Genomic DNA, 21,597 nt, shown 5'->3' on the forward strand with positions numbered 1-21,597 from the left:
AAAATTTATTTACAGTTGAAACACAAACAAAAGAAAGTAGAATTTCAAATTAACTATTGAAAAACATAACCGACCTGATACAGTAACAATTACAGGTAAACCCCGCTATCCGAAAATACAGCATTCCTATGAAACCTTTCGTAACCCAAAAATGGCATGAAGCAAAGAAGTACTTACCATTAATTTACATGGAAAAATTTTTTGAGTATTCCCAGACCCAAAACAAAACATGCCAAATCATACCAAATAACAGACAAAACTTCAAGTAACATGAGTGTACATTAAAAGCAGGAATGATATGATAAATACACAGCCTATATAAAAGTAGAAATAACACATGTACAGTTTTGTTTCACTGACCAGAATCAGGAAGGCAGAAAGCACACTGCATGGCTGAGAGGTGGTGGTGGTGGTGGTGGTGATGATGATGGTATGTTAGGCTGAGTCATCGGAGGTTGGGGTGGTGGGAGGTATAGAAGAGTGGGGTGTAGGAGAGAGAGGAAGCGGGTCATCTATTAACACTTCCGGGGAAGGAGCCACTCTCGCTGCACCCGCTTTTTCATAAAAGTGAAAATTTTCTTTTGGTTAGCAAAAACAGGTACGAATGTAGGTCTTTTGTAAAAGCGAGTTGGCATAAAGCAAACATTCAAAAAGCAGGGATACCTGTTCTAATTAACTGTTTCAGTACTGTAACATCCCATAAGCAGACCCCTTGGCAAAAAGTTAAATTCAAACACAGATTCTTACAAGCAGGAGGGAACAACATCCAAAGAGAGATTTCAGAGAAAGCCAGAGGAATCCTTTACTGAAGCTTTCAACTCTTCTGGACTCTTGTGACTGCTACAGCTAAAAAAAACTTGAAAAAAAACCTGAACTGTGAGAACTGCCTACTCCTCTTCCTATGGTAAAACTGTTTAACTCCCTCGGCTTCTCGGTACCTCTGCATTTACAACCTCTCTTCAAAAAACCTTTTAAAGTGACAGCATCATCAGCCTCCCTCATCAATATACAAAGATGGCTTCATTTTCAAACCTGTAATCTTACTCCATTAGTACACCAGAACCCATATATATTACATTGACACCAAGCGTGCAAGCATTCACTATTACCAAATTTTGAGAAGATTTGTAGCTCAGGTTGAGGTTCTGGATGGAAGTTTGCACGCTGAACTGCAAGGTTCATTTTTTTTCAGACATTTCGACACCATACAGTAAGCCTCTAAAGCACTGCTGTTATGACCCGCTTTCTATTTGTGTTCAGGTTTCCTTAGGTTGGTGATGTCATTTCCTCTTATTTTTCTCAGAGGGTGGTAGATGGGCGTCCAAATCAATGTGTCTGTTGATAGAGTTCCAGTTGGAATGCCATGCTTCTTATACGTGTCTCTGTTTGGCTTGTCATAGGTTGGATGTGTTGTCCCAGTCAAAGTGGTGTCCTTCGTCATCTGTATGTAATTTTACTAGTGAGAGTGGGTCATGTTTTTTTGTGGCTAGTTAATGTTCATGTATCCTGGTGGCTAGTTTTCTGCCTGTTTGTCCAATGTAGTGTTTGCTTCAGTTCTTGCAAGGTTTGTAAATGATGTTTGTTTTGCTTATTGTCTGTATAGGATCTTTCAAGTTCATTAGCTGCTGTTTTAGTGTGTTGGTGGGTTTGTGGGCTACCATGATGCCAAGGGTCTGAGTAGTCTGGCAGTCATTTCTTAGATGTCTTCGAAGTAGGGAAGAGTGGCTACAGTTTCTGGATGCGTTTTGTCTGCCTGTTTGGGTTCATTGCTGAAAATTCAATGGACTGTATTCATTGGGTGCCCGTTCTTTTTGAATACACTGTTTCGGTGATTTTCCTCTGCTCTTCATAGTTCTTCTGTGCTGCAGTGTGTGGTGGCTTGTTGAAATAATGTTCTAATGCAGCTTTGTTTCTGGGTGTTGGGATGATTGCTTCTGTAGTTCAGTATTTGTATTCACTATTAATTCAGTATTCACTATTACATTCTATTTCAGTCCCTTCGCTCCTGCCACCAAACGCCTTCATCTTTCTCTATCCAAGTCGTGACAAACCATTGGCAATTATGTTTTCTTATCCTGCCATGCATATAATTTTCAAATTAAATGGTTGCAGTAATAAACCCCATCTAAATAGTCTGGAATTTTTGTCCTTAAATTTCTCCAAAATGTTTAATAGGTTATGATCAGAATATACAATTGTCTCAGACACAATACTAGCAACATAAATGTTGCATTTTTTTTGTTGAAACACTAACTCCAAATTCAAGGTCTTCTTGTTAATTGTGGAATATTTCTGTTGATAAATATTCAATTCCCTGGAGAAATATCCAATAGTTCTTTTTATCTTCTTGTTGTCGTCTTGTAAGAGTACAACACCAAAAGCCACATCACTCGTATTGACAGCCACCATTATAGACTTTGTGTAACACTGGGGCAATGTTTAACACAGCTTTCAAGCTGTCAAATGCCTTCTGACAGTCTGCTGTCTAATGAAATTTTCTGCGCTTCTTCAATAGGTCTTTCAGTGGAGTAATCGCACTGCTAAAATTCTATATGAAATTCCAATAAAACCCACTCAATCCCAGGAATAGTAGTACTGCTCTCTTCTTTGATGGTATGGGAAACTCCTCAATAACCTTTGTTTTCACACTCCGTGAGTCCATTTGTCCACGTCCAATAACATGGTCCAGGAAGGTGACTTAGACTTTGGTGATTTCGCTCGTTGCCAGGTTTATCATGAAGCCTGCCTTCCGAAGTCGATCAAATAATTCCAATAAATGCTGCAAACGTTCCTTCCATGTGTACCTAAAATATCACCAGGTCATTGATGTATACCACACAATTGAGTAATCTAGAAATGACTTTATGGGTTAGTTTTGAAATGTGGCTGGTGCATTTTTCAAACCAAATAGCATGAATTTAAATTGGTATAACCAATTTGGTGTGATGAAAGCTGAAATTGTCTTCATTCTTTCAGATAAAAATGTCTACCAGTATCATCTGAGTAAGTCCAACTTACAAATAAACGTTGCTAGTCCCACCATCTCAATATAGTCTTCCAAAAATGGAATTGGTTATGAATCAGACTATGCATTGACTTTACGATAGTCCACACATAACAATTGGGTTTTGGTACCGTTACTATGGGTGAGCTCCAGTCACTGCAACTCACTTCAATTATGTTGTTTTGGAACATGTTTCAATCTCTTTTTGAACCTGTGCCAACTTTAGAGGTTTAAACCCATAAAGGTGTAGTTTAATTGAAACACCATTTCCTGTATCTACATCATGCATAATTAGATTAGTACTTCCCAGCTTATTCCCACATTTCTCCCCACGTGATTGTAATAACTCTTTCTGGTCATTTCGATTTTCCTCTGGAAGGTAACTCAGTAATTTATCCCAATTTTTGACAACCTTTGCATTGTCCAATTTAATTTGAGGAATGTATAATTCAGCATCCTCTGAATTTGGTTCCTCACTTTGTGTTGTAACCAGTAACATATTGTCCATTTGCTTTCTTTCCCTATCAAAATACTGTTGGCATATTCACATGACACACTCTGAGACTTCTTTTTATCTGGAGTCCTTATCAAATAGTTCACCTCACTCAATCTCCTTTCTATTAGATAAGGTCCACAAAACCTTGAAAGGTTCACCTATCACTGGAAGTAACACTAACAATTTATCTCCATTAGCAAAATTGAGAGTTTTTGACTTATCTGCTTCCTGCTTCATTATATGCTGCAATTCTTTAAACATCGAACTTTCCCGCTCGATATAATTGTTCCCTAAAATTTGACACATACTCTGAAAATGTGGTCACTGAATTTTGACTCACCAATCTTTCCTTAATTTCAGTGGTCTTCTCATCTTATGCCCAAAAGCTAATTCAAACAGATTGAATTTGGTCAATTCATTTGGTGCATCCCTCATGACAAAAAGTACGAATGAAATTCCTTTATCCCGATCATCTGGATAGTCTCGACTATAAGCTCTCAGCGTGGTCTTTAAAGTTTGATGCCACCTTTCTGGAACTCCCTGCAATTCTGGATATCACACAGTGGATTTTATTTGTGTTATTCCAAAGGTATCCATAACTTCCCTGAATAATTTTGATGTAAAAATTGACTCTTGATTTGATTTTATCTCTTTGGGTAGTCCGTATCTAGTGAAATATTTGAGTAACTCTTCTATAGTCCTTTTATCTGTGATATGCTTCTGATATGTCTCTGGAAATCCAGTGGGCACATCCATTATTGTTAACAAATATTGATTCTCACTTTTTGTTTTAGGTAGGGGTCCTATGCAATCAGTTGAGACTCTTGTGAAAGGTTTCTCAAACACATAAATGGGTATTAAAGGTGCTAGTTTTATTACTACCTGAGATTTTCCAATTACCTGACATGTATGGCAAAATTCAACTACATCCTTATATCGTCCGGTCCAGTAAAAAAATAGTTTTGTATTTTCGCTTGATTTTTTTCTTACCCCTAAATGACCTCCTACTGCTTATTCATGTGCTACCCGCAATACCTTTCGATAATCTATTGCTAATACATCATGGATTTATGACCATCTGGAAGAGTATGGCTTGATTAAATGCAGTCAACACGGCTTTGTGAGGGGCAGGTCATGCCTCACAAACCTTATCGAGTTCTTTGAGGATGTGACTAGAAAAGTTGATGAGGGTCGAGCTGTGGATGTGGTGTATATGGACTTTAGCAAGGCATTTGATAAGGTTCCCCATGGTAGGCTCATTCAGAAGGTCAGGAGGAATGGGATTCAATGGAACATAGCTGTCTGGATACAGAATTGGCTAGCCAACAGAAGACAGCGAGTAGTAGTAGAAGGAAAATATTCTGCCTGGAAGTCTGTGGTGAGTGGTGTTCCACAGGGCTCTGTCCTTGGGCCTCTATTGTTTGTAATTTTTATTAATGACTTGGATGAGGGGATTGAAGGATGGGTCAGCAAGTTTGCAGATGACACAAAGGTTGGAGGTGTCGTTGACAGTTGTAGGCTGCAGCGGGACATTGACAGGATGCAGAGATGGGCTGAGAGGTGGCAGATGGAGTTCAACCTGGATAAATGCGAGGTGATGCATTTTGGAAGTCAAATTTGAAAGCTGAGTACAGGATTAAGGATAGGATTCTTGGTAGTGTGGAGGAACAGAGGGATCTTGGGGTGCAGGTACATAGATCCCTTAAAGTGGCCACCCAAGTGGACAGGGTTGTTAAGAAAGCATATGGTGTTTTGGCTTTCATTAACAGGGGTATTGAGTTTAAGAGTCGTGAGATCTTGTTGCAGCTCTATAAAACTTTGGTTAGACCGTACTTGGAATACTGCGTCCAGTTCTGGTCGCCCTATTATAAGAAAGATGTGGATGCTTTGGAGCGGGTTCAGAGGAGGTTTACCAGGGTGCTGCCTGGACTGGAGGGCTTATCTTATAAGGAGAGGTTAACTGAGCCCGGACTTTTTTCATTGGAGAAAAGGAGAAGAGGGGACCTAATTGAGGTATACAAGGTAATGAGAGGCATAGATAGAGTCGATAGCCAGAGACTATTTCCCAGGGCAGAAATGACTAACATGAGGGGTCATAGTTTCAAGCTGGTTGGAGGAAAGATGTCAGAGGCAGGTTCTTTACACAGAGAGTTGTGAGAACATGGAATGCGTTACCAGCAGTTGTGGAGACAGGGTAATTGGGGACATTTAAGAGACTCCTCGACATACATATGGTCACAGAAATTTGAGGGTGCATACATGAGGGTCAGTGGTCGGTACAACATCGTGGGCTGAAGGGCCTGTTCTGTGCTGTACTGTTCTATGTTCTATGATGAACTTCTGTCCATATACAGATATGGACAGAATATATAACGGTCTCCATTTCCTCATCAAGACATCATTTTAAGATGGTAACATTCAGGAATACACTCAGATTCTCTTCTCCTTACACCTTTTGATACAATTGCTTCAGTTTTTCATCTTTCTGTTGTAACTCAAGTTAATTTCTCTGAACTAAAATTATCCACTTTGTCCTCTTACCTGTTCCTGTTTGGTCTCAACCATTCAATTAAATGTGGTCTCTGATAATTCTACTTCAACTTTCTTATCTGAATTCATTGATTTGTCCTCATGTTTCAACTGGTGGCTTTGTGATGCAGTCAGGAAAGATCCCAAGATATACTTCCTGTAATACCTAAGTAGCCTGATTTTCCACTAACTTTCCAACCACAGTAAACAGCATTCTTACTTATGATCCAGTTATATTGTTACCAAGGACAAATTGTATTCCTGGAGCCAAGAGTTTCTCCAGTGCTCCTACCACCACTTCTCTACTTTTCACTGGACACTCCAACCTCATTCTACATAATGGAGCACCTCTTGTCTCACCATGAATTCCACGCACTAGCAGTTTTCCTGACAAAGTCCTCTGAGTTCCATATCTCCTCATCTCTCAACATCAAAGACTGAAATGATCTCATATTTCTTAATACTGTAACTTCTTTACCTCCAGCTTCTGGCCTATGCAAGTAAACCTTACCTTTACAAGTAAATGGTTAAGAAGATCTGGCACTTCCTTCTCAACCAACCTCCAACATTCTAGTGTAGCTTTTTAGCCTCTACTATGTATTTTTTTTACCAGTTTAACAAAATTTAATGTTTTCCTATATCCGATTTCCCAGTGCTTTATCTAACCCACCAACATGTAACTTAAGACCATAAGACATAGAAGCAAAAATTAGGCCATTTAGCCATCAAGTCTGCACCGCCATTGAATCATGGCTGGTAAGCCTCTAACCCCATTCTCCCACTTTCTCCCTGTAAACCTTGATCCCCTTGACAATCAAGAATCTATCTATCTATCTCCATCTTAAATATATGCAATGACATAGCTTCCATCGCCTTCTGTGGCATTGAATTCCATAGATTCTCCACTGTCTCCTTATCTCTGTTCCAAATGGTCTTTCCTTCACTCTAAGGCTGTGCCCTCAGGTCCTTGTCTCTCCTGCCAATGGAACATATCTTCCCAACATCCACTGTGTCCAGGCCATTCAGTATTCTGTAAGTATAAATTGGATCCCCATTTCCCCCCAATCTTTTGAAACTCCACTGAGTACAGACATACAATCCTCAAACATTCCTCATACGTTATGCCTTTCATTCCAGGGATCATTCTCATGAACCTCCACTCAACCCACTCCAGGGCTATTATGTCCTTCTTGGGGAACAGAGCCCAAAATCACTTGGACCAGATGGACTACACCCGAGCGTTCTAAAGGAGATAACTGAAGAGACAGTGGAGGTATTAGTGGTGATCTTTCAGGAATTATTAGAGTCAGGGAGGGTTGCAGGGACCAGCAAATTGCTAACATGACACCCTGTTCAAATGGGGAGTAAGGCAAAAGATGGAAAATTACAGGCCGATTAGCCTAATCTTGGTTATGGGCAAAATTTTGGAGTCCATTGTGAAGGATGTGATTTCTGAATACTTGGAAGTATATGGTAAAATAGGGCAAACTCAGCATGGTTTCATCAAAGGGAGGTCATTCTTGACAAATCTACTAGAATTCTTTGAGGAGGTAACAAGCAGGTTAGACCAAGGAGAGCCATTGGAGGTTATCTACCATAACTTCAAGAAGGCCTTTGATAATAGCTTCACATAGGAGACTGCTGAGTAAGATAAGGGCCTTGAGTTAGAGACAAGGTGCTAGCATGGCAGAAACCAGAGAGTGGGGATATAAATGTCTTTCCCAGGATGGCAGCTGGTGACAAGTGGTGTTCTGCATGGCTCAATGTTGGGACCACAACTTTTCACTTTATACATTTCTGATCTAGATGGAGGAACTGAGGGCATTCTGGCTAAGTTTGCAGATGATACAAAGATAGTCAAGGGATGGGTAGCATTGAGGAGGCATAGAGTCATAGATGTACAGGAGAGAAACAGACCCTTCAGTCTAATCTGTCCATGCCGACCAGATATCCCAACCCAATCTAGTCCCATCTGCCAACACCCGACCCATATCCCTCCAAACCTTTCCTATTCATATACCCATCCAAATGCCTTTAAATGTTGCAATTGTACCAGCCTCCACCACTTCCTCTGGCAGTTCATTCATTACACATACCATCCTGTGTGTGAAAAAGTTGCCCCTTAGGTCTGTTTTAAATCTTTCCCCTCTCCCCCTAAACCTATGCCCTCTAGTTTTGGACTCCCTGGCCCCAGGGAAAAGATTTTGTCTATGTATCCTATCCATGCCCCTCATAATTTTGTAAACCTCTATAAGGTCACCCCTCAGCCTCAGACGCTCCAGAGAAAACAGCCCCAGCCTGTTCAACCTCTCCCTAAAGCTCAAATCCTCCAACCCTGGCAACATCATTGTAAATCTTTTCTGAACCCTTTCACGTTTCACAACATCTTTCGAATAGGAAGGAGACCAGAATTGCACATAATATTCCAACAGTGGCCTAACCAATGTCCTGTACTCAATACTCTGACCAATAAAAGAAAGCATACCAAATGCCTTCTTCACTATCCTATCTACCTGCGACTCCACTTTCAAGGAGCTACGAACCTGCACTCCAAGGTCTTTTTGTTCAACAACACTCCCTAGGACCTTACCATTAAGTGTATAAGTTCTGCTAAGACTTGCTTTCCCAAAATGCAGCACCTTGCATTTATCCGAATTAAACTCCATCTGCCACTTCTCAGCCCATTGGCCTATCTGTCAAGATCCTATTGTAATCGGAGGTAACCTTCTTTGCTGTCCACTACACCACCAATTTTGGTGTCATCTGCAAACTTACTAACTGTACCTCTTATGCTCACATCCAAATCATTTATGTAAATGACAAAAAGTAGTGGACCCAGCACTACTTGTGGCACTCCACTGGTCACAGGTCTCCAGTCTGAAAAACAACCCTCCACCACCACCCTCTCTCTTCTACCTTTGAGCCAGTTCTGTATCCAAATGGCTAGTTCTCCCTGTATTCCATGAGATCTAACCTTACTAATCAGTCTCCCATGGGGAACCTTGTTGAACACCTTAATGAAGTCCATATAGATCACGTCTACCGCTCTGCCCTCATCAATCCTCTTTGTTACCACTTCAAAAAACTCAATCAAGTTTGTGAGACATGATTTCCCATGCACAAAGCCATATTGACTGTACCTAATCAGTCCTTGCATGTACATCCTGTCCCTCAGGATTCCCTCCAACAAACTTGCCCACCACCAACGTTAGGCTCACTGGTCTATAGTTCCCTGGCTTGTCCTTACCACCCTTCTTAAACAGTGGCACCACGAAAGTCAACTTCCAGTCTTCCAGTACCTCACCTGTGACTATCGATGATACAAATATCTCAGCAATCATTTCTCTAGCTTCCCACAGATGGAGGCTGTAGAAAGATTTAGACAAGTTAGGAGAGTGGGGTCGAAGAGTGTGGTGCTGGAAAAGCACAGCCGGTCAGGCAGCATCCAAGGATCAGAAGAATCGACGTTTTGATGAAGGTCATATGCCTGAAATGTCGATTCTCCTGCTTCTTGGATTGTGCCTGACCGGCTGTGTTTTTCCAGCACCACATTCTTTGACTCTGATCTCTGATCTTCAGTCATCACATTCTGCTAGGTTAGGAGAGTGGGCAAACAAGTGGCACATGGAGTACTCAGGAAAGTGTGAGGTCATGCACTTTGGTAGGAAGAATAGAAACATGGACTATTTTCTAAATGGGGAGAAAATTCAGAAGTCTGAAGAAGGGCCTGTTTCCACACTGTAGGGAATCTAATCTAATCTCCAAAGAGACTTGGGAATTCTAGTCCAGAGTTCTCTCAAGGTAAACTTGCAAGTTGAGTCAGTAGTTAGGAAACCAAATGCAATGTTGGCATTTATTTTGAGTGGGCTTGACTACAAAACTGGGAATGTACTTCTGAGCCTCTATAAAGCTCTGGTCAGACCACATTTAGAATATTGTGCGCAGTGTTAGGCCTCATATCGTAGGAAGGATGTACTGGCCCTGGAGCAACTTCAGAGGAGGTTCACAAGAATGGTCCCAGGAATGTAAAACTTAACATATGAGGAATGTTTGAGCATTCTGGATGAAGTTTGGAACGATATGAGGAAATCCAATTGAAACGTACAGAATACTGAGTGGCTTGGACAGAGTGGATGTTGGGAAGATGTTTTTGTTGGTCAGGGAGACGAGGACCCAAGGGCACAGCCTTAGAGTGAAGGGGAGACCTTTTAGAATGGAGATAAGAAGAAACATTTTCAGCCAGACAATGGTGAACAATGGAATTCATTGCCACAAAAGGCTGTGGAGGCCAGGTCATTAAGTATATTTAAGATGGAGGTTCTTGATTGCCAAGGCGATCAAAGGTCAAGGAGAGAAAGCAGGAGAATAGGGTTGAAAAAACCTATTTTTGATTGAATGGTAGAGCAGACTCGACTGGCTGAATGGCCTAATTACTGCTCCTATATCTAAAATGTGCACACAAACACACATTGTAACAGTCGGCTCCCCGACTTTACTTGCAGGCTTTACAATCACGCTCTTACCCTCACTGCATACACACACATTGTAATCAGCTGCTCTCCTCAATCAGAAATGTAAATTGTAATCAGTACCTTTCAGCCACTAAAGACACACACTGTGAACAGTCCATCTCCCTCCTTGCATTCATTGTAGTGAAGGAAGTGGAGCAGACTTCAAACACATAAATTGAAATCAGTCACTCAAATCTGTCCCACCAATATTTATCAGAATTGCATGAAATCATTTTCTGGCTCATCGCTTGCTGAGATATTCTGTTGAACTTGCTCTTAGATGGTTCGTTTACTTTTAGTTCATGAGAATTCCCCACCTTATTAAGTTTCAGAGTTCGTGAAAGAAGCATGTCCTTGGCAACAATAACAGGCCTATGCTGTCCTGTACTTGTCAACGCAAGATACTTTCTTCATAAGTGAAAGACGGGAGTTAATCCTATAATATTCCATACATCTCTCCAGAATTTTTGACATCATTAACAAATTTCTTACAGATCTCCCAACCTGGAGAAAGGAATGTCCTTATTGACTTAATTTATGATTCTCGCTGATGGTTCTACTGGACAAGTCAGATCCCAGAATGAAACCAGATTTGATGGATCTTTACTTAAATTAACCGACCTTGTGTCATTCAGTGATGCAGCTGTAGAGTTTATCAAGAGAAGAAAAGTTTATTACAGAAAAGGCAAAAACAAAAAAGTCACAAACCAAGATATCTAGAGATTCAAAACAGTCATAAAAATCTTAAAACATTCAGGAAAACAAACCTTAAACATATTCTTCAACAGCATCACTCCAAAGTGAAGGACAGAAAAAAATTGTGGCTGTAAGAGCTGCTCCTTTTTTTGAGGTATTTTAGGTGTCGGAGGTGATTTCCTCAAATTCCAGGAGCAGTAATTAGTGTTTTATATGTTTTGGAACTTCGGGGGGAAAAAGACCAAAACAACGACACTTTTAAAAGGACAAAGTCAGACAAAAGGTAGCGGCCACATGATCAGTGAAGGAGAGAGAAAGAAACTTACACTGCTAACTGACATAGCAGTTAATCTGCATAGTTACTGCCTTTGCTGTTTGAGTTCATCAGAGTATGTCCAGGAAAAATTAACAAACAGAGAAACTCACAGCTGACCTTGAAGGAACCTGTGTGGGAGAGCTCACAGCAGAGGAACAGGTAATGTGTAACCTTGCTGTAAGTCTACTGTAGTGAGTAGAGTGGGTTCTTTCTTGATTATATGTTTAATTGGGATCTGTCTCTCGATTAAATTTTAAAAATATAAGCCATAAGTACCAAGTTAGCCTGGAGCACTTTTTTTTTGCAGCAATAAGATGGTGTTATTTTCTGGGTCTGTAAATTGTGAAGGAGCAAAGATGGCCTTTAGTAGAGTGATGTGTTCTTCCTGTCAGATGTGGGAGTTTGGGGAGAGTTTCCATGTTACTGATGATTATGTCTGCAGGAAGTGTGCTTGGTTGCAAATCCTGTCAGATCACATGGATCGGTTGGAGCAGCAGTTAGAGGCAATGAGGAACTTACAAGAGTGAGGGGATATGATGGATGGCAGTTACAGGAAAGAGGAAAAGCTGGAGAGACAGTCACATAGATGGGTTAACTCCAGGCGAGGTAGGCAGGTAGTGTAGGAGTTTCCTGTGGCTATCCCCACCTCAAACAAGTATGATGTTTTGGAAAATGTAGGGAGTGATGGATTCTCAGGGGAATATAGCATGAACAACCAAGTTTCTGGTATTGAAACTGGCTCAAATGTAATGAGGAATACGTGGGTTCCAAGCAGCCAATTGTGTTAGGGACTCTCTGGTCAGAGGCACAGTCAGAATTTTCTGTGGCCAGCAGCAAAACATCAGAATGCTGTTTGCCTCCCTGGTGCCAGCATCAAGGATATCTCGGAGAGTGTGCAGAATGTTCTCAAAGGGGAGAGGAACCAGCAGGAGGTCACTGTACACATTGGAACGAACGACATGGGAAGGGCAACAAATGAGACTCTGAAGGGAGGATATAGAAAGTTAGGCAGGAATTTAAAAGGAAGGTCCTCGAGAGTAGTAATATCTGGATTACTCCCAGTTCTCCAAGCTAGTGAGGGTAGAAATAGGAGAATAGAGCAGATGAATGCATGGCTGAGGAGTTGGTCCAGAGGAGAAGGGTTCACATTTCTAGACCATTGGAATCTCTTCTGGAGTAGAGGTGACCTGTACAAGAATGACAAGTTCCACCTGAATTGGATGGGGACTAGTATACTGGGAGGGAGACTGTCTCGCGCTGCTCGGAAGGATTTAAAGAACAAAGAAAATTTACCACCCAGGAACAGGTCCTTCGGCCTTCCAAGCCTGAGCCAATCCAAATCCTCTGTCTAAACCTGTTGCCCAATTCCTAAGCATCTGTATCCCTCTGCTCCCCACCTACTCATGCATCTGTCCAGACATATCTTAAATGAATCTACCGTGCCTGCTTCTGCTGGCAATGCAATCCAGGCACCTACCACCCTAGTAAACTAGTAGGTTTGGGGTGGGACCCAGGGAAATAGTGAGGAGAGAGATCAATATGAGGCTGGTACAGTTGGGAAAAAGAGTGAATCAAACAGTCAGGGCACAAGGAACAGAGCAGAGAACAAGGGAGGACTGATGAAATAAATGCAGTTTTAAGTTAATGCAAGAGGCTGAACAGGGAAGGCGCATGAACTCAGGGCATGGTTAGGAATATGGGACTTGCATATCATAGCAATTGCAGAGACATGGCTCAGAGATGGACAGGACTGGCAACTTAATGTTCCACGATACAAATGCTATAGGAAGGATGATGTTATGAAGTTGCAGGTGTGTACTGTACCTTTAAGAGAGAGTGAAAGCAGGCATGGACTTAACAATCACAGAGTGTGCTGAAAAATTTTAAAATGTTACATTTGGATGTGAACCAAATAACAGAGCTGTGTTGCTATGTTACGCAACAATTTGAATTCGGCCAATCAGTTAAAATATGCCCCCAAGATACCAAAATCCAATCAAATTGAATTTTACTGTTTCGATGACATCAAACCAATGAGATGATCTGACGTTTTGGGGTATAGAAAAACAAGCAATTTGAACAGTTACCCAGAGCGGCAAAGAGTACCACAAACACCACAGAAACCCCCTCTAAAAGGTACTTTTTCATGTGAAATCTATGACGACCGAAGAAAAGATGACCAAGGAAAATACAGAGGAGAATCGACACAGCTGACTGATTTTGAAATTTGATTTTTTTGTAAAACTTACATGGGGATGGTTTTATCGGATCAGTATATTGTTGTAGAGTGGGAGCCAGATAAACTGATCAGACAAAGGATGATTACAGTGTAGATAGTTGTTTCTTTTCTTGGAAATAAATTGTTAATTTTTTTTTAAATAGTGGGATTTGGTAGTTCATTATCACTCAAAGTTTTACAGATTATGAGGTGCAGTGAGCTTTTCTATGTGTCTGGTTTAAATTAGCAGAAGGGTTTACCCCCCGTCCTAACAGATTGGGGGCTCACAACAGTGATTTGGACAGGTTTAGACAGATCCAGTGAGATTTGGACAGATTTGAATAGATTTTGGGTATGAAGAAAGACCAGTAGATTTAAACATTTTCCAGTTAGTGTCTGAGATCTTTAAAGAAAACATAGGTGAGACAATTAGTTTAATTTTGGTTACTTGTGTTTGGTTAAAGTAAAACTGAGAGAGATGGCTCTTATAATTACTAAAGAGGTTTAGAGGTTTGAAGATGATTCCCAAATTTGCCAAGAAAGTTGAGAATGAAAAGAAAACATCATACTCTTAGAATTAGCAAAGGTCTTGGAGTTAGGTTTGACGAAGGACAAAAATAAAGCGGAAATTGTAAGGGAATTACTCAAACACCGAAGTGTTTCAGAGAAACAGACAAATGCAGTAGAGTTAGAAAAACTTTAATTATATTTTCCTCAATTGTAATTTGAAGATAAAGAGAGAGAAAAGAGAGAGAGGAAAAAGAAAGAGAAAGAGAGAGAAGAAAGGGAGAGAGAAAAAGAGAGAGAATTAGAACTTGAGAAGTTGTGACTGAGTCAACACAGTCAAGTTAACAGGATGGAGATTAAAAGAGAAGGCAGTGATATACACAAATATGTCAAAACTCTGCCACATTTTGATGAGAAAGATATTGAAGTCTTCTTTATTTCATTTCAAAAAATGGCTAGGCAGACGGAGTGGTCCGAGGATTTATGGGTAATGCTAGTTCAGACTAAGCTAGTAGGCGGACCTAGTGAGATATTTACCACGCTGTCAGATGAGGTTATGAAGAGGTCAAACAGGTTATTTTAAGTGCTTATGAATTGTTACCAGAAGCATATGGATAGTGGTTCAGAAACAAAGAAGGAACCAGGTCAGACTTATGTTGAGTTCAAAAGAATTAAATATGGTCATTCTGAGAGATGGGTGCGGGCCTTAAAAATACATAAGACCCATGAGGCTTGAAGAGAGATTATTCTGCTGGCGGAGTTTAAAAAAGCACTTCCAAAGGTGATAAGAAATCATGTGGAGCAACAGAAAGTTCAGGAAGTGAGAAGAGCAGCAGAGTTAGCAGATGAATACATGTTGATGCATAAGACAAGCTTCCGGCCAGAATTTCATTCTGTGAGCGATAGTAGTTGGAGAAGGGGAGATCCTATACTATGAAACAAAGAGTAAAGGACATTGGACTATTACAAAATAGTCAGTCTACATCTGAACCAGACTGGAAACAATGTTCTTGGGGGAGTTTTTGCACTGCAGTTGGGGAGGTTTTAAACTAATGTGGCAGGGGGCTGGGAACCAGAAGAGAAGACAAGTAGACAGCGAGGTGGAAAGACTGTAAGAACCATGAAGACAGCATTAATAAGGGGAAGAGTAGGTGGAGAGCAGATGAACACAAAAGAACTGGTGGCCTGAAGTGCATCTACTTTAATGCAAGGAGTATAGTGGGTAAGGCAGATGAACTTATGGTTTGGATTGGTGCCTGGGAGTATGATGTTATTGCAATCACAGAAACTTGGTTGAAGGAAGGGCATGATTGGCAACTAAATGTTCCAGGATATAGATGCTTCAGACAGGACAGGGAGGGAAGTAAAGGGGGTGGGGAGGGGGTGGAGTTGCATTGCTGGTCAGGGATGATATCATGGCTGTGCTAAAGGAGGACACTATGGTGGGCTTGAGTAGTGAGGCATTGTGGGTGGAGCTGAGAAATAAGAAGGGTGCAGTTACATTGTTGGGGGTATATGAGTCTAGATTAGAGTGGTGCTGGAAAAGCACAGCAGGACAGGAGCAGGAACATCGACGTTTCAGGAAAAAACCCTTCATCAGGAATAGGGACTGTATTACAGGGCCTCCCAACAGTGAGTGTGAGGTAGATGAACAAATAGGTAGACAGATTTTGAAAAGATGTAGAGGCAATAGGATAGTGTTGATGAGAGATTTTAATTTTCCCAACATTAACTGGGATACACTTCGCGTCAGAGGTCTGGATGGGGTAGAATTTGTAAGAAGCGTCCAGGAAAGTTTTCTAGAGCAGTACCTCAATAGTCCAACGAGGGACAGGGCCATATTGGACCTGATGTTGGGGAATGATCCAGGCCAGTTGGTAGAAGTTGCAGTGGGGGATTTCTTTGGGAACAGTGATCACAACTCTAAGTTTTAGAACACCCATAGATAAAGATTGAGAGTGATCCTAAGGGAAGACTGGGCCAAGGGCAATAATATCAAAATTAGGCAGGAGCTGGGAAATGTAGATTGGACACAGCTATTTGTAGGGAAGTCCACATTTGATATGTGGGTTGCTTTCAAAGATTGGTTAAAGATAGTGCAGGATAGGTATGTCCCGTTGAAGGCAAAGGACAGAAAAGGCAAGATTTGTGAACCATGGATGACATGAGAAATTGTAGGATGAGCCAAGATGAAAAAGGAAGCGTACATAAGGTCCAGGCAGCTAAGAACAATGGGCCCTGGAGGAATATCGGAAGAGTAGGACCAGTCTTAAACGAGGGATCAAGCGGGCTAAAAGGGGTCATGAAATAGTTTTAGCGAGCAGAATTAAGGAGAATCCCAAAGCATTTTATTCCTATATAAGAAGCACGCAGATAACTAGGGAAAGGATTGGTCCACTAAAGGATAATGGAGGAAGGCTGTGTGCTGAACCTGAGAGAATGGATGAGATTCTGAATGATTACTTTGCATCAGTGTTCACTCAGGAGAGGGATGTGATGAATGTTGAGATTAGAGATAGAAATTTGATTAGTCTGAATCACATTAACATAAGTAGGGAAGATGTGTTGGGTAGGCGAGAGGTTATTAAGGTGGACAGATTCCCAGGACCGAATGGGATCTATCCCAGGTTGCTGAAGGAGGTGAGAGAGGAAATAGCTGCGGCCCTGACAGATAACTTTATGGCATCCTTAAACATAGGTGAGGTGCCAGAGGACTGGTGGGTTGCTCATGTTGTCCCCATCTACAAGAGCAGTAGTAGGGATATTCTGGGTAATTACAGACCAGTGAGCCTGAGGTCAGTGGTGGGAAAGTTGCTGGAGAAGGTACTGAGGGATAGGATCTATTTATATTTAGAAAAGAATGGGCTTATCAGTAATAGGAACATGATTTTGTGTGGGGGAGATCGTGCCTTACCAACTTAATAGCGTTCTCTGAGGAAGTGACCAAGTTGATAGATGAAGGAAGGGCTGTAGATGTCATATACATGGACTTTAGTAAGGTTCCCCATGGTAAACTAATAGAGAAAGTGAAGTCACATGGTGTGCAGGGTATTCTCGTTAGGTGGATAAAGAACTGGTTGAGCAACAGGAGACAGAGAGTAGCAGTTGAAGGGAGTTTCTTTGAAAAGGAGAAAGGTAACCAGCGGTGTTCCACAGGGATCAGAGCTGGGGCCACTGTTGTTTGTGATGAACATAAATGATATGGAAGAGGGCACTGTTGGTATGATCAGCAAGTTTGCAGATGACATGAAGCTTAGTGGAGCAGCAGAAAGCATAAGGGACTGTCAAAGAATACAGGAGAATATAGATAGACTGGAGAGTTGGGCAGAGAAGTGGCAGATGGAGTTCAATCCTGGCAAATGTGAGGTGATGCATTTTGGCAAATCTAATTCTAGAGCAAACTATACAGTGAACTGAAGAGCCTTGGAAAATGTTGATGAGCAGAGAGATCTAGGAGTGCAGGTCCATTGTACCCTAAAGGTTGCTACACAGGTGGATAGAGTGGTCAAGAAGGCATATAGTATGCTTGCCTTCATTGGACGGGGTACTGAGTATAAGAGCTGGCAGGTCATGTTAAACTTGTACATGACGTTGGTTCGGCCGCATTTAGAATACTGTGTACAATTCAGGTCGCCACATAACCAAAAGGATGTGGACACTTTGGAGAGGATGCAGATAAGGGTTATGAGGATGTTGCCTGGTATGGAAAGCACTAGCTATGAAGAGAGGTTGAGTAGGTTAGGTTTGTTTTCATTAGAAAAAAGGAGATTGACGGGGAACCTGGTTGAGGTCTACAAAATCATGAAGGGTATAGATAGGGTAGATAGAGATAACCTTTTTCCCAGAATGAAGGATTCAATAATGAGAGGTCATGTTTTCAAGGTGAGAGGTGGAAAGTTTATGGGGGATACACGCGGCTAGTACTTTACACAGAGGATGGTGAGTGTCTGGAACACGTTGGCAGCAGAGGAAGGTACGGTAGATTCATTTAAGATGCATCTGCACAGATGCATGGGTAGGTGGGGAGCAGAGGGATACAGATGCTTAGGAATTGGGTGACAAGTTTAGACAGTAGATTTGGATTGACTAAGGCTTGGAGGGCTGAAGGGCCTGTTCCTGGGCTGTAAACTTCCTTTGTTCTTGGTAAGTGTTTACCACAGAATAAAAAAGAAGCCCAAGAGGATGGAAAGGAGGTAAAAAGCCTCAGATGTTTCCACTGTGGTAAAGTGTAACATGTAAAGTCATAGTGCTGGTTGTTAAAGAAAGGCACTGTGGGAAAAGATATGGCAAAAGAAGCTAAGTCAGTGGCATTAGTGAAAGTAGTAAAAGAAACCCCAAGAAAATTTGAAGAGCTGCTGGAGAGTGCACAGCCTAGGCAGGGGCTTGATATGGAGTTAATGCCTGATTTGAATAAAGAATTTGCCTCTGTGGGTAAAGTCTACTCAGAACGAACAGGGGTAGAAGGGCAAGAAGTTATAATTTTGAGAGATACAGGATCTAACTGGTCTTGAATAGTAAGAGATGAACAAATTTGCACTCTTTCTGACCTGTTACCCAAGACAGAGGTAATTTGTGGGATAGATGGACAGAAATTTAATGTTCCTCTCTGTAAGATCAGGTTGGCGTGCCAACTCAAGACTGGAGAAGTAACAGTGGGAGTGATTGACAGAGTGTCAGTTCCAGGAATTCAGTTTGTTCTTGGGAACGATTTAGCACAGTCTAAGGTGGGAGTGACACCCCTTGTAGAAAAGCCCAAGGAACTGAGGAGTCAAAAGAAAACTATCCTGGTATTTTCCCAGACTATACAGTAACAAGGTCCCACTATCATAAGTCATAGCACAAAGCAGTAACTAAAGAGAAAGATGAAAGAGTTGAGGTTCAGTTAGTAGATACCCTGTTTGACAGAAAGGTGCAGGAAAAACCTGACCAGGCAGCGGGTCAGACAGAAGTGTTTAGTCCTGAAAGGCTAAGGGACTTGCCATAGAAAGACAAGACAATAAAAGATATACATGTTGATGCGTACTCAGAAAAGGATGCAGAGAATATTCCAGAGGTCTATTATCTGAAAGACAGAGTCCTAAGATAAAAATGGAGATAACAACAACAGGTTAATGCAGAGGAGAAATGGGCTGAAGTGCACCAGATTGTGTTGCCGGTAACATATAGACAGGAAGTGTTATGGGTAGCACATGAAATACCTGTTGAAGGTTACCTCAGGGCAGGGAAGACTCAGATTAATTTCTATTGGCCTGGAATGCGCAAGGATGTGGTTAACTTTTGATGAACGTGTCATACATTCCAAATGGTCGGTAAGCCACAGGCAATAGTAAATTTGTTGCTATTTCCCGGATTCGAAGAACCTTTTACATAGGTTATAATTGTAGGTCTCCACCCAAGAACTAAAAGTGGGAACCAGAACTTGTTCAACATAATGGATGTGTCTACCTGATTTCCAGAGGTAATTCCGTTACACAGTATTAAGGCAAAAAGGGTGGTAGAGGAGTTAATAGCTTTCTTCATGGGGTATAGGCTACCCAGAGAGATTCAGTCAGACCATGGTCTAATTTTACTGCTAGACTGTTTAAGGAAGTCATGCATGGCGAAGGTACACAGCACTTTAAATCATCCTGAATCCCAGGGAGCTTTATAAAGGTGGCATCAGACCCTGAATACCCTGTTTAAAGGTATCCCATTCATATTGTTTGCCATTAGAAATGTCCCAAATGAATCTACTCAGTTTACTCCCTTCCAGTTAATATTCGGACGTGAAGTGAGAGGGCCGTTGAAATTAATTAAAATCGACAAGACCAAAGTCGGAGGTCCTACACTTGGATTATGTATCAAAGCTGAGGGAGAGATTAAATTGAGTTAGTGAGTTAGCTAAACAGCACCTGAAGTAAGCACAGCATAGAATGAAGGAGGTGGCAGATAAAATCTCTGAGGTGCGGACGTTTTCCCGTGGGGATGACGTATTAGTATTTTTACCAGTGATAGGAGATCCCTTCAAAGCCAGGTTCAGTGATCCCTATCAAATTGAGAAAAAGTTGAATCAGATATACTATCTGGTAAAGAAACCGGATAAGAAAAAACTGTCACATGAATATGTGACCTTATTATAACAGGGAGAATGAACGAGAGAAACAGGTATTAGTTACTGCCCCACAGAGTGAGGAATCAAATACAGATGTTGTGGCATTTAATGTGCCTCAAAATACACTAAACAATGAAGAAGCAATATTCTTGGAGGAACTGTTGGGCGAAGTTCACAGCACAGAATCAGATAAGTTAATTGTTGTTTTAAGTCTCTCCAACAGCATAGAATGAAGAGAGTATAGTCGATTCTTTCTTGATTATATGTTTTTGGAGATAAGTCCCTTGATTAAACTTAAGATATAAGCCACAGCTATTAATTTAACCTGGGGCAGTGTTTGTAGAGGAATAAGACGGTGTTATTTTCTGGGTCTGTAGATTGTGAAGGAGCAAAAATGGCCTTTGCAGTGATATGTACTTCTTGTCAGATGTGGGAGTTTAAAGAGAGTTTAAGGGTTACTGCGGATTATAGCTGCCATAAATGCTGTTGGACACAAATCTTATCATATCGAGTGGATCGGTTGGAGAGACAGATAGAAGCGATGAGGAATTTGCAACAGCAACAGTATGAGATGGATGGCAGTTATAGGAAGGGGGGAAAGTCTCAGATACAGTCACATAGATGGGTTAACTCCAAGAAGGCTAAAAGAGGTAGGCAGCTAGAGCAGGAGTCATTTGTGGATATACTCATTTCAAACAGATATGCTGTTTTGGAAAATGTAGGGGATGATGGATTCTCAGGGGAACGTAGCACGAACAGCCAAGTTTCTGGTATTGAGACTGGCTCTAACGCAACGAGGGGTACATCGGTTTACAAGAGATCAATTGTGTTAGGGGATTCTACAGTCAGAGGTACAGACAGACGTTTCTGTGGCTAGCAGAGAAAAAGCAGAATGGTGTGTTGTTTCTCTGGTGCCAGGATCAAGGATGTCTGAGAGGGTGCAGAATGTTCTCACGGGGGAGAGGGGCCAATGACATTGGAAGGGAAAAGATTGAGATTCTGAAGGGAGATTACAGAAAATTAGGCAGAAATTTAAAAAGGAGGTCGTCAAGGGTAGTAATATCTGGATTACTCCCGGTGCTACGAGCTAGTGAGACATTGGAAGGGAAAAGATTGAGATTCTGAAGGGAGATTACAGAAAATTAGGCAGAAATTTAAAAAGGAGGTCGTCAAGGGTAGTAATATCTGGATTACTCCCGGTGCTACGAGCTAGTGAGGGCAGGAATAGG

General features: G+C 41.4%; 1 protein-coding gene across 3 annotated transcripts in view; it reads right to left on the reverse strand.

Annotated features, from left to right (window-relative positions):
• The window catches only part of LOC122541735 (gastrula zinc finger protein XlCGF17.1-like), a 47,115-nt gene that overhangs the window by 10,771 nt on the left and 14,747 nt on the right, over positions 1-21,597 (reverse strand). Inside the window, exon 2 of one of the 3 annotated variants that reach the window (XR_006309664.1) lies at positions 1,861-2,804. The exons of the other annotated variants lie outside the window; for them this stretch is intronic. The gene's annotated coding sequence lies outside the window, so the exon portion shown is untranslated. Of the gene's footprint in view, positions 1-1,860; positions 2,805-21,597 lie in introns of those variants that run through there. 3 annotated transcript variants of the gene reach the window in all.

This window comes from Chiloscyllium plagiosum, chromosome 38, assembly GCF_004010195.1.
Source record: "Chiloscyllium plagiosum isolate BGI_BamShark_2017 chromosome 38, ASM401019v2, whole genome shotgun sequence".
Lineage (NCBI taxonomy): Eukaryota > Metazoa > Chordata > Chondrichthyes > Orectolobiformes > Hemiscylliidae > Chiloscyllium > Chiloscyllium plagiosum.